The 12,649-nt window shown below is 40.2% G+C and overlaps 1 long non-coding RNA gene across 8 annotated transcripts in view; it reads right to left on the bottom strand.

Moving 5' to 3' along the window:
• LOC135998714 (uncharacterized) overlaps positions 1–12,649 on the bottom strand; it is a 36,653-nt gene that overhangs the window by 12,839 nt on the left and 11,165 nt on the right. For 5 of the 8 annotated variants that reach the window (XR_010607639.1, XR_010607641.1, XR_010607643.1 and 2 more), the window contains exons 4-8: positions 7,794–7,914; positions 5,732–5,850; positions 4,933–5,041; positions 2,187–2,335; positions 3–79 (exon numbers count right to left, since the gene is read on the bottom strand). This is a non-coding gene — a long non-coding RNA (uncharacterized LOC135998714). Of the gene's footprint in view, positions 1–2; positions 80–2,186; positions 2,336–4,932; positions 5,042–5,731; positions 5,854–7,793; positions 7,915–12,649 lie in introns of all 8 variants that reach the window. The other 3 variants (XR_010607640.1, XR_010607638.1, XR_010607642.1) reach the window with 3 other exon arrangements.

The following is a 12,649-nucleotide window of genomic DNA, read 5'->3' as shown; positions in this document are numbered from 1 at the left end:
ACCGTGTCCTTGGAGTGTTTTGAGGTCCTTGGAAGAAAGCTGCTGGTCCAGATTACTTTTGTTCTCCTCATTTGATACCCTGTTAGTCAACGGAGAGGAAGGAGTGTGGTTGAAGATCATGTAAATTGCCTTTCATCACCAACAATTCCTTTCAACCTGACTCACCCCCCAACTTTCACCCCCAAACCCAACAAGGCCATAAAACAATTCTATCCCAAGGTGAGCAAAGCAAATAAAAAAGCAAAATGAGGTGGTGCTATTCACCTCCTGGTGAGAGACCCCACAATACCGCACCATTCCCTGCCCTTCCTGAAAACCAAGTTTAGGGAAACGGGAAGAGTTCAACAAAAGGTCAGTCGATACAACAGAAGGATTTGAAAAGAAAGGTTACAGAGATTAATTCATCTGATATCAAAGAAAGGGTGTGAGAAGTGGGAACACAGTACCTAGAGTTATGTGCGTTTTGTCTACGGGGAGTTAATAATCTGCCCTTATCCCCGAGTTCTCCTATACATACCGGATTTAACCAAACTCTGAAAGTCAAGTGAAACTCAAATTTATGCGGATGAAGTCACGCAAAAAAGTATTACATCCACTCTTGCATGATTTGCTATTTCCATATCACATAAAGCACCTGAAAACCCTCACATTTCACATGGCTTCAGGCCCACCGAAAGTTTCAAATAAGACTCAATTCACTTAAAACATAACAAAAGCTCCAAGAACCTCACTAAAATTTCAGATAAATCTAACCTGGTTTGAGCTGGTGACATAATTTCTTAAGATCTGAGGCTTCATACTGAAAGTCTGACAAATTTTGAAATATTGCAGTTACTAAGCGATGGAGCTGTATTAATATGTCAAGCTACAAGGCTGCTGCAAAAACTTTCTGTCTGGTCAACATTTAATGCTTTTTAAAAATTTACTTGAAATTTCAATAGAATCATTGTATGAATATGACGGTGTCCCTCAATCTACTCCTTCTTCTTCTTTCTTTTTTTTTTCTGAAAAAGCCAGTATAAATAACACATGATGAGGCTGTTCAATTAGAAACTAAACTGCTGAACCTACATTCAACTTCAGACATATGCACAAAGTTTTGGGACATTTTGGGAATCTGACCTGGCAGGAAAAGTAGAAAATTAAATTAAAATTAGAGATCCGTGCGACTAAGAGCAGAGCTTAAATGAATATTTCAATAGGAAAGAAGTGCTGGGTTCACTCTGTAGAAGACAGAGTGTAATTCAGAAATTGGAGGGTTGCTGCCTGCAGGCCACAGACCTGTTCCCACCTCCCCCATGAATTCTCCAATTCTCCCCTACACAAAAACACAAATAGGTAACATAACTATTGCATATAAGAACAAGCTGCGATTCTCAGCCTTAATTAATGTTTGTAAAGAACCCTGAGAGACGATGGGGACCTGAAGAACCTCAAAGCACAGTTATCCTTAAATATCCCCCAGACCTCCTGTCAGACTCTTAGTCCTTTTCACCAGCACTGACTTTCTCTTTAAAGAGAGGGTGGAATTATTTAACAGATAAAACAAGTGTTTTTCAGTTTTCTAGTACTCCAGCTACAGCCTGCAGTTGACACGATTAAAAAAGAAAATAATGATTAAACAACATATGAGGGCTTATTTCTCTCAAGACAAAAAATACTCATCTCAGCCGCTGTTTAAGAACTAAACCAAAAGGTAGGACACCAAAATATTTTCTACAGCTGGCTGGTGGGCCAGGGCCAGGGCAGAAGCTGGCGCAGAACCAGCTGGAGGAATCCAGCATCGGTGGTGATGACAGTGGCGAGAAATCCAAGGGCCTGTTCCTATTCCCAGTGCTGCCGCTCGCCGTGCTAAGTGGCTTGGGCAAGTCTCTCCATTTCTTTGTGTTTCCTCTCCTGCCTGCCTTATCTGCTTGGACTGCAAGCTCCTGGGGACAGGAGGTATCTACGGGATGCCAAACCATTCAGGTATTGCTGTCAAAGAAATAACAGCCATGGGGAAGTCCGAACGCAGGTCTAGTCACCCTCACCTCTTGTGAAACCAGACACCGAGGTCTTCATGCACAGTAACTTGTTTTCAGCTGGTTTGCTGGTGTTGGGAGGGTATTAGAAATTAGAAAGCCACATATCAAGAGGCATGTGGCAGACAGAACGTGAGGAAGACGCAGCAACTTCTGAGGACTTACGTGTGGCCCGTCGGACGCTGCTCGGGCTCTGCAGGCCAGAAATAGCAGCAGGACACAATCTGCCCAGTCCCGGTGCCAGCCCGTCCTTCTGCACCTCTTAACCTTGTGCTGCAGGCTCTAGTACACCCTACGCTTCAATTCACCTGCTTCTATAATGCAAAACCACAGTGTAACAGTGTTATGAGATGCAAAATGAAGAAAACAAACAGAATGATCTGAATATCAGATTGCTTAACAACTTAAATGGCATTCTTTAATTAGGATTTTTAAGAACGTTTTCATGTTGATTTTGTTTGTATAAAAGTAGTATTAGATTATAAATATTGTCAATTTTAACTCTGTACAGATAATAAATATATATGTCAGCACGGAGGTAGTCCACATGAAACATTTCTTCATGGATGTATAGAGTATGCTCACTTGCAATTCCAATATGACATGCAACATGACTGTCTCTGAACAATTCACATACAGTCAGTTCCTCTGTCTTTACAATCCCCCTTATGAGGAGCAAGGACCTCTACTTTATAGACAGTGAATAAAACCAAAGAAAAATAAGTGACTCATCCAAGATCCCGTAGGAAGTAGCAGAACTTCAGGGTCTGCACCAACGGCTTAATAAAACAAAAAATAAAATTGTTCGACTATAATTGTAGAAGCTAACATAGTAACAACAAAAAGTCACTCTAGCAACAGAAATCCATTATTTGAACAACTTCTGTCTTTTCTCTTAGATGCAAACTACTGCTATATAAACCGTTCCTGATTAATATGGGGCTCCTATGGGAAAGCCACTGCCTGTCTACTGATTTCATTTCCTACATCTTCTCTTCTTAAACTGACAACTCAGGCTCCTAAAAAGTCAGGGCAAAAGATCATGTATTTTATCGTTACAAGATGACAGTGTTTTTTTCCCTTGCTATTTTCTTTCAGGAAGATATATTAGCACCACATTTGCTCCTCCATGCAGTGGGACTTCTTAAATAAAAACGTATGTTATATATGTAGGAACTTGGAACCAGAGCTGCATTAGCCTATTAACTGTCCACATTTGCTTCAGACTTGGCCAGCCACCTAGAAAACCTGCCAAGACCTTTCTGGCAGCCTTTTCCCAACAGTTCCAGGAAAACATGGAATATTCAAAGAATTTTAGGGCCTCCCGGCTTCGTTTGTCACCGCTCTCCTTGCCCACTTAAAACTAAATCACAGGCAAATTGCTCTAATGCCCTATTAAAGATTTAAAAACAGCCTTCTCCACAGTAGGGTATCTGAGGACAAATCTGCGTTAATATATAATGCAAAGCCTATGTTAATATGTAATGCAATGTGGCGGGAGGCAGACCAAGGGCTTCGCAACGCATCAGGGAGCTGCTTTACAAACTTTGAACTTCCCAAGTGAATTCTGTCCTGTTTGGAGTTTTTTAAACCTCCCTCAGATATCCAGGCAAAGGGGAGATTCCTTTTGTCCTTGTCGTTACTCTGGCAAATTACCATTGAGGTTCCAGGTGTGTGTCATAGAAGAAGCAAACAAAAATGTGAAGTTACATCAGAATTCCCCGTCTCTATGGCTCTTTGAGCAATGCTTATGTTCCATTGCCTAGAGCTTGCCTGGAACCAAACATACGGACTTCAAGATGCCCAAACGACATGATTCTATAACTAAGATTCAGAGTAGGATTCATAGAAATGGCAACTGGAAGCATTTTCTTTGCAACCTAAACCAGGATCTAACTCCTTTTAAAGCCACGGCAGGAAAAAGAGAAAAAACCTGCTGCCATTTGCGTTAACTAAGTTATTACTATCCAAGAGCAAAAACTGGCCCATCTCACTTGCACAGCTTCCCCGGGTTACAAATGCGAGAGAAGCATGCTTTAAATAATTTGAAGAGGCTTTTTTATTATACAGAAAAAGCCTCCCTGTGATTTCAGATGTCAAGTAGGCTTTCTTAATTCCTACCACTAATTTATGGATTAAACGTTTAACCCTTGGCTTCAATATAGATTGAGAGCTCCCTGGTACTGAGAGCTACTACTTCACAGGCACAATAAACTTATATACAAATATATATGTCAAATGTCAGCACCGAGTCCTATGAGATCCCCACCTTTTCTAAAATACACGGCAGTGAGCTGGTGTGCATACCTCCTCAGAGGCTCTGTGCACCTGGTAATGAGATTGTGGATGCACATTTTGCAATTAAAAATTGGAATATAAACAAACCAGGGCATCACAGAACCCCCTGCACGAGCAATTCCACCAGCAGAGTGTATGGTCCTCTATTGAAGAAGGAAGCAACTACAGTTCTTTTTCCACTGAGACCTATGCTGTTTAACTTCGCATTCAATAATTATTCAAACATACGAATGAAAGGAAACACACGACTGAAACATCTTAGGGCTCTCTAAGTTCTCCTTCCATATTTCAAAAGCTATCAGAAGGGCAACTTCCAAAATCAGCTCAAACTACAAGATCCGGAGCAGAGAGCAGCCATGTCTTGCCTGCTTCCCTTCCCATTTCCCTCCTGGTTTTCCTTCTTTTCCTCACTCTTTTTTTCAAATCCTGTCCTCCAAATCTAAGCCCCTCATTTATGAAAGGAAACGGAAAGCCAAGGGGAAGCTGTGGCACCTGACAGACTGCAAACCCCACTAGTGCAAACCACTCTCTGATGCCACAACTGCCATTTCTTGTGACAAGAGACGAGAGGCTACTTCAAACACAAGAAAAACAAACTTTAAAACAAACTCACATCAGTGACATCGATCCACGAATGAGTTTGACCCGCTGTTTACAACAATTCCTTAAATCCTTCCCACTGGTACTTCCCTGGTCTTGCATCGCTGCAGTTCATCCTACACCTTGGAACATGAAGTCTAAACTCAGTTCTAAAGTTATTATAATGAATTACCATAATACTATGCATGGCTATTAAAACTGGAAGTATCTAATCTGTTCTAGACTTGCAAACTTCCCATTAACTTCTAAAAGCAACTAGGTTCATTTTTTTAATTAAATACTGGTGGAAAAGAATTGCTTTTTAAAACATATTCGATTTGTCACCATTTAATTTCACTGCGTGTCTCCTTGTATTCACTTTGTGAAACTATGAGACTTTCTCAGTCTACCTCCTCGTTCTTTCTTTTCGTTGTAACTTCAGTTTCTTTTTCCTTTCTACCAGGAATGGTTCCAGTAGAACAACTGCAGATATCTCCATGCTTGGGACCATTTTGCTGGTACACTTTGAGGCACTTTTCCTCTCCTCAGATTTGGTAGCACAGCTCCTATGCTGCACGCTTGACTGTCTTTGGTCCCCAAAACAGGAATTTCATAGGAATTTCACATCAGTATCGCGCAGGGCTTTATCCACTCTGCATTTATAACAGGTTCAAGCCCTAAAATGTCCGTAAAAGCTTCCATTGATGGCTTGAGCTTTGTACCTGTGCTGGATCTAGGAACAACAGGCAACAAGGTCTAGTTGCCTACCAAGAATTCAATGAGGAGAAAACAAAAGGATTTAAAAAAAACATCTGTCTTTATCAACCATTTACCTGACTGGTAATGGCTTTTCTGGACATTGACAGTTGCGTTTGCAAAAAACCGGCTCAGTCACACAAATAGCTCTTTCCCCACAGGTGACTCCATCCTTTGCAGCAGCAGCAGCTCCCTCCTGCTTTAAAGAAAATAATTGCTTGGAATATTTCTAGCCAGCGGTATCGCGTTTGCAGCACACCTCAGATAATCTCGGATCACCTAACTGGAGAGGAAGGTGTTTTCCACACATTTGAGAGGAGGTGGGAAGGAGGAGCCACTGCATATAACACGGAATGCAGAATTTCAATCTCTTTCCATATCCGCCCCAGAAACCTGATTCTTCAACTTATTTAACCAAGAAACAGGGCCATGACATTGCACAAAGAGGCTAATTTCACCCTACTACATGTAAAAAATTAGTTGCTCGGGGAGAATATATTTTATATTTTGAATATATAAATCTAAATATATGCAGCTGGGGCTGCCAGGAGCATCAGTGCAGTCTGGTCAACTAGAAGTTCTGTCTTGTTTAAAAAAGGAAGGGGGAAAAAAAAAAGTTTTGTTTCGTTTTGTTTTTCCTGGATAAAACATTTTGCATTTTCCTCTACTATGGGAAATTTCCAACCATCAGGTTTCCTTTGTGTTCCAGTTTAGACTGGAAGCTTTTATTGCAAGGTGAAATCCTGGTAGCCCAATGCCACATATATACATATACTGAAGTCTTATCTCAAAACCTCACACTGAACATGTTGAACTTCACCTGGTTTCATGTCAGGCTATGAACATGGAAAAGTAAGAATGCGAAGGCAAAAGTTAGTAAAAAAATATGTGTGTGCAGACCTCTGCTCTGGCCTCAGACTGTTCATTTCCAATAGAAGAGTTTCAAATATTGAGCTGGTCTATACCAGCTAACTCTTTTATTTTAAAATTGCCCTGCGCATTGTAATCAACATCTACATCTAATTGAAAGGACACCTTTTTCCCTTACAGGTTATACTTTTTGACTCTAACACACACAAAAAGAACTCCCTCCTTCAGGAATTTACAATTTCAAAAGAAGAGAGTAGCAGCATTTCTGATGGCTGGGCTTTGAATCTGTGTAATGAAACTGTCTTATTTTTAACTGTCTGAGCAGCTTTCAAGAAGAAGCATGATAGAATTCATATTAATTTGTGCAGTACCCTATCATCATAATTTAGCTCACAAGGTTGCTGTGCTTGGAATTCCAGTTATGACATGAATTCTATACATTTTATACAGATGTATAAATCGCATCAATAGAACACTTAGGGCCTTATTCATTAAACAATGAGTCATTCTGGCATTCCATTCTATTTCACCCCAGTTCTTACAAAACTTTTATGTACAAATTTGACTGTACTTAATGCATCTGATTTAGCAGCAGAAGTGTTGCACCACAGTTTCAGCTGGGTGTGGAAATAGATGAAAGACTTTTTTTTTTGCAAAAGAAAATTTGCAATGGTGCACTATTGCAAGTATTTTCTTGCTGCTCCAGCAAACTAGAAAGCAAAAATTATGAATACAACACTGTAATAGTTATTCTTGACAGGTAATTTCAGTGGTACACTACAAGAGGCTTAAAGGCTTCCCTCAGTATGCAGTGGCACCAGAAAACTAATGATGGTGCAGCACCACAACATACATTTTCAAAATAATTTCCCTAATGACCTAGAGCTTTCATATAGACTGCTTGTGTTGTGTGGGTGTGTTTTAAACGAGAACTGAGTTGAAAATAAACAGATGAAGCCAAAATAAGACCTGTCACCTACCTTTGAGGAATGCATCTATGTCACAAATAGGGGCTCGCAGTATGCCTACGCAGCAAAATCAAAACCATCGTTTGGAAAATATAAAAATATAAATATAAATATAGCGGTGATGTCATGATGGTTATGGGTTTTAGCAGGCTCTAGCAAGCACAGTACAAAGTCTTCAGTGGGAATCGACTTGAACCATTCTCCATACTTCAATCTACTTAATCCAGGTAAACTGGCATATGCTACAAACTGCTCTTCATTTTATAGTTTGGACACCTCAGCACATATCACTCTATTTTACCTTTTCTTTGTCCTTTCCACCTTCTTCCCAACTGCACTGGATATACAGCTGTGATTTCTGTGATTTCTCTACCGCTTGCTGGAGCAGAATAGTCTCAGAAGTCACTGCTCCTCTAGCAAATCTGATCGGGATTAGAAAACAGTCTCAGAAGTTGTTGTTGACACACAAATGTACATAAAGCAAACAAGCTGTCTTTTCACTGGAAACCATTCCAAGGCCTCATCATTCCTCAGATGCTTGCAGTTTTCTTCGTTACGTATATAAGCATCAGTGCCTATTTTCAGTCTTTATCCTTAATAAGTCACAGCGAATTCAGAATTCATTTCACTACAAATTCTTGTACATTAGGACACTATCTACTGAACAGTCACCATGCCAAGAAAAGCGCAGGAATATCTGCACCCATTGTAAGGGAGAACAGGGATGTGTGCTTAAGGAAAATGTACCATCTCATTTTCCTGAATTCTCTCACCATGGTTATTTCTAGTACTTTATGTTACAGAATTACAGGGACAAAAACAAGATCCAAGTTTACATTTCATTATCGTAGGACAAACAGTTTTCTGGGAGGTGGATTGTTTCTTTTTCATTTTACATTCCAGTGGAAATATTCTCTGAAAAACAGTTGCTATCTCGCTCACTATTCGCAGTCTTAACTGAATAAAAATGGGGAATGGAACAGTAATGGAAAACAAGGAAAATAAGACACTTTGTCCGGTTATTGCCCAAGCTGAGAGGAACAAACCTGGCAATTAAAGGAACTGTTCAAGGCGAGTCACCTTCCTTTGGCTTCCTCCTTTTTTAATCTACAGCTCAGGAGTTGTTCCTTTACTCATTGCAAAAGGTCCATAATTGTAACACTGCCATATTCTCCTGAAATCTATTTAAATGGCATATGATAGAAGCCATATGATGGAAGCTTAATTACATAGAGGGCATATGGAAGGCATATGACATAAGGACATATGGAAGGCATATGATAGAAGGGCATCCGAGGACATATGATGAAGTCTAGTTAATTGACAATACATTCCTCTCATCAGGGGGAGAGCTGGAATGCTATGTTGTTCAGAGGAAAAATATGCACATTGAGTTATGTTTATTGTCAGCTTCAATGTACCACTGACCATTCTTCTTTTTAAATTATTATTCCTTGTTCTTTGGAGCAAGTGAGATCATTTGCTTTACATACCATACAAATAACTTACTTAACACAAAGTTAAGCTTGATAGCCCCAAATGTGTGCGCTAGTATAAATAACCACTATCTTTATGAAGTTCCCTTATACCTGTGCAAAACAGATCTAAAATGCTACCATCAAAGAAGAAAAGAGACTGTTCTTATTTGGGAGTTATTACCACCCATTTGTAAAGCTATTCCTAAAGAAGTACCAAACAGACTAAAAAAAAAAATCAACCCTTGTGGAACAGCTCTACACACGGCATGTGGATTTACAGCTGAAAATGTGCACTCCCATCGGAAAGAAGATTTACGGGGAGGGAAATGAGGTACTGCGTAAAATGTGCCAAAAAGATCCCTCTTTTTTAACTACCTGCATATTTTCAAGGCAGGTGCCTTCATGAAATACAAAAGCAGCGTTGTGTTAACCAAGATACTTGGCCTGTCCTAAGGAACTGTGGAGTTATAAAGCATGGTAGCGATATCTATAATTTCCTTGAAAACAAGATGAAATAAAATCCCACTCACCCCCTCTTCAACTAAATAATAATTGAGCACTGGGTAACACTTGAGGAACCAATAGCTTCTCTTTGCATTCAGTAAACAAGAATTTGCAGGTACTAAAGTTTTAATGCCATTTTACCAGGAAAAAAAAAATAAATCTGAGTTATTTAGATACCTTGAAACATTGTTATTATATTCAGGCTAATGAAATGAAGCCTGTGCCTACCCTTTACTTTTATTCGCTAATTTAGAAAGTTTGTCCACTAGCAAGCGGTCTCCCTTATTTCTGGGAACCCACTCTTGCCAGAATTAGTCATGTATATAGTCAAAAGATGCAACCCAGCTCATGTTCTGGGCCCTGCTCAAGCACTGGAACCATCAGCTGAACCCTGACCATGGCCAACGTGAAGATCCTGACCCTTGTGTTCAAGATTTACTAGATGCACACCAGAGGGTTTTTTAGGTCTCAAATACTTAGGCAAATAAAACCGTAGATTTCAATAGGTATATTTGGTATACTCCTTAATCCGAGGGAGAAGCAAACCACCTCTATTGGATGTGTCCAGAAGCATCAGCCTTTGAAACACCTAATGTCACTGTACAAGCCTAGGAAAAAAAAAAACCAAAACCCTCAAGAATTACCATTTTAGCTGACTGTAATCACTAATGGATATTCCCTAAGAACAGCTCTCCTGAGGACCATGTACATTTAGGTACTTTCACAAAAACCCTTCCAGGCTTTATCTGGAAGCACCAGCACCAGCCTCCTACGCATCCTGAGGGACAATGAGTGCGCCAGGTCTCACAGCCTCATTTAACTCCTGCTGTAGAACGAACCAAACCAGGCAAAGACTAATGGGAAGGGGAACCTGTTTACACATCTGAGTAACAGATACAACACCGGATGCTTTTCGTGTTACCTTTGGAGACTTCTGATTCCTGACCGCGAAGGCAACGCCACTGATATGTTGCCATGGTGCTTTTTAGGAATGTTACACATTGTGCTGCTTGAACGCTAATAAAGGAAGACAAGCATTACTAGTCCGCGGAATTTGCTAAATACTGAATAATATAGCACCAATCGGTAAAAAACACTGAAAGAATGAACATTTCTGAAGTTCTAGAGAGGCAGAAGAAAAGAAAAGGTTTTCCAGCCCATCTTACCTGCTCTTTCCTGTTCCATGTGTCCAGAGCAAACATTGCTGAGGAATTATGGTCGCTCATCACGCCGTTCTGTGCAAGACCCAAGGAAAGCTAGGAGGTTGTACAGTTATCTCCCTTGGTGTAATTCTAAACTATACAACCTACTACCTCAACCTGGATGCATGCAGTCAAAAATGCTGAAAGCTACCCACCACTTCACAGCCAACATAACGTCAGGGTTTCTAGTTAAAAAAAAAAATCCTCAAAATTCTCAGTGTGCTAATTTAGAAGTAATAAGTGCTTTGCTGGTCAAAAGACACCAAAACCAAATGCAGCTCCCCACACTGTGTATGTTCACAGAACAGCCACAATAAGTCATGGTTTTTACTGCTCGATATAGACAAGACCATGGTCACTTTTCACGCAAGAAGGAATTTTGTCCCTGGTCAAAAAAATACTTTTCCCTCTCCACAGCAGATGCATCTAGACTACAGCACAGAACGCATGCATACATCTTTTAAAGCACTTAAAGAAGGCTTAGGATGAAATTTGTCCTAACACGTCTTTTCCTTTTAGAACACAGACAACGTTGACCTTGGAATGCGCACCTTGGCTCCTGAATGTTTCAAGGATGATTGCAGAAGTGGGATTAGTAGAACTGCAAAAAGAGTGGAAAGTTTTAAGTAAACTTTACCCTTGTTAAGGTTAACAATTTTAGAAATGCAACACCGAGCCTCTCTCAGCAGTCAGAATAAGACGGTGTTCCCTTAACAAGGAACATATTACATTTTTAACTTGTATTAGTTCACAGTCAAACAACCAGGATGTTATCACAGTGACTCATTCCCCTTACCCACCAAGGTATTACTTAAAGCAGTACACTGCCTATTTATTGCGGCTTACAAACAGGGCTTAGCATCTTAACATATGCCAGTGCAGCCAGTGGAACTGAACCAGTCCTGAGATCCTGAACGCATCGCAGGCACAGCAGCTCTGCCCTGGAAGGGGATTACAAGGGAATCCAACCTCAGGAACAAATGCTGAGCTGTGCTGAATAGATGGCATCTGGGTTCATTCTGTTTTCTTAGGATAAAGTAGCATTGCTGACTGTGAAAAAGCCAGTGCCCTACCTTTACGTTCAAAGCCTGACTAGGAATAAAGGAGGAAGGTGAGAAATGACACCGCTCTTCAGAATGCAGCTTGCAACAGCAGGACAATATTCAAAACCCACAATCTTTCTACAAGGTTTAAACGTACATGATGTTGATAGTATCAGCGGAATTTCTAATGAGTCCATATTTGGTAAAGTTTACTTTGACCTGATAGGCTCTGTGGAAATACAACATATTATTTTAGTTAACAGCACAGTACAGTAGCCTAACAGTAGAGTAACTGTTATCCATTTTACTAGTTAGAACAGAGACCCAACCACAAATCTGGGTAAGGAATCCCTGGCTCTCTGGCCCTGTACTCTGCCCAGGAGCTTCATCACTGCATCCTGAAGCCATCCCAACTCCTTGAGGCAACATCACCACTTTTGTGCGCTCAACATCTGTCCTCGGACACGAAATGCAATGAGGTAACTAATATAGCTCTATGGAAGCCAACAAACCTGTGTGCTCACTTAGGGTGATCAAGATCTCGAATCCCACCCCATTTCTATGTGAGACCGGAGATGTAACTCCCCTTTAGGCTTTTGAAAACATCCTATTTCATATTCTGCAGCTATAAACTAAACCATTTCAGGGTCACATCGCTAGTCTACTCATTTTTTCTACAACTTATGCTTGCAAGTATTTTCTTGTGTCTCAAACTTGTCACAAATGGTAGATATTACATAATTCAAAACACTTAAATATCTCTATCTGATCAGTTTAATTAAGGAAGGTACTGTTAACATCATCATTGCATTGAGACTAATACAGGCACACATTGCAGGCCAGGTAGTTATAAGCAGAGCTGAGCAAAAACCTCTCCAATGATTTGCTCTAAAATAGAAGGTGAAGAAAATTTTCCTTCATTTGTATCCT

The sequence above is a fragment of the Caloenas nicobarica genome, chromosome 26 (genome assembly GCF_036013445.1).
Source record: "Caloenas nicobarica isolate bCalNic1 chromosome 26, bCalNic1.hap1, whole genome shotgun sequence".
NCBI classification, from domain to species: Eukaryota; Metazoa; Chordata; class Aves; order Columbiformes; family Columbidae; genus Caloenas; species Caloenas nicobarica.
Note: the sequence above shows the minus strand (reverse complement) of the source record. Positions and strands in the feature narration are given on the sequence as shown.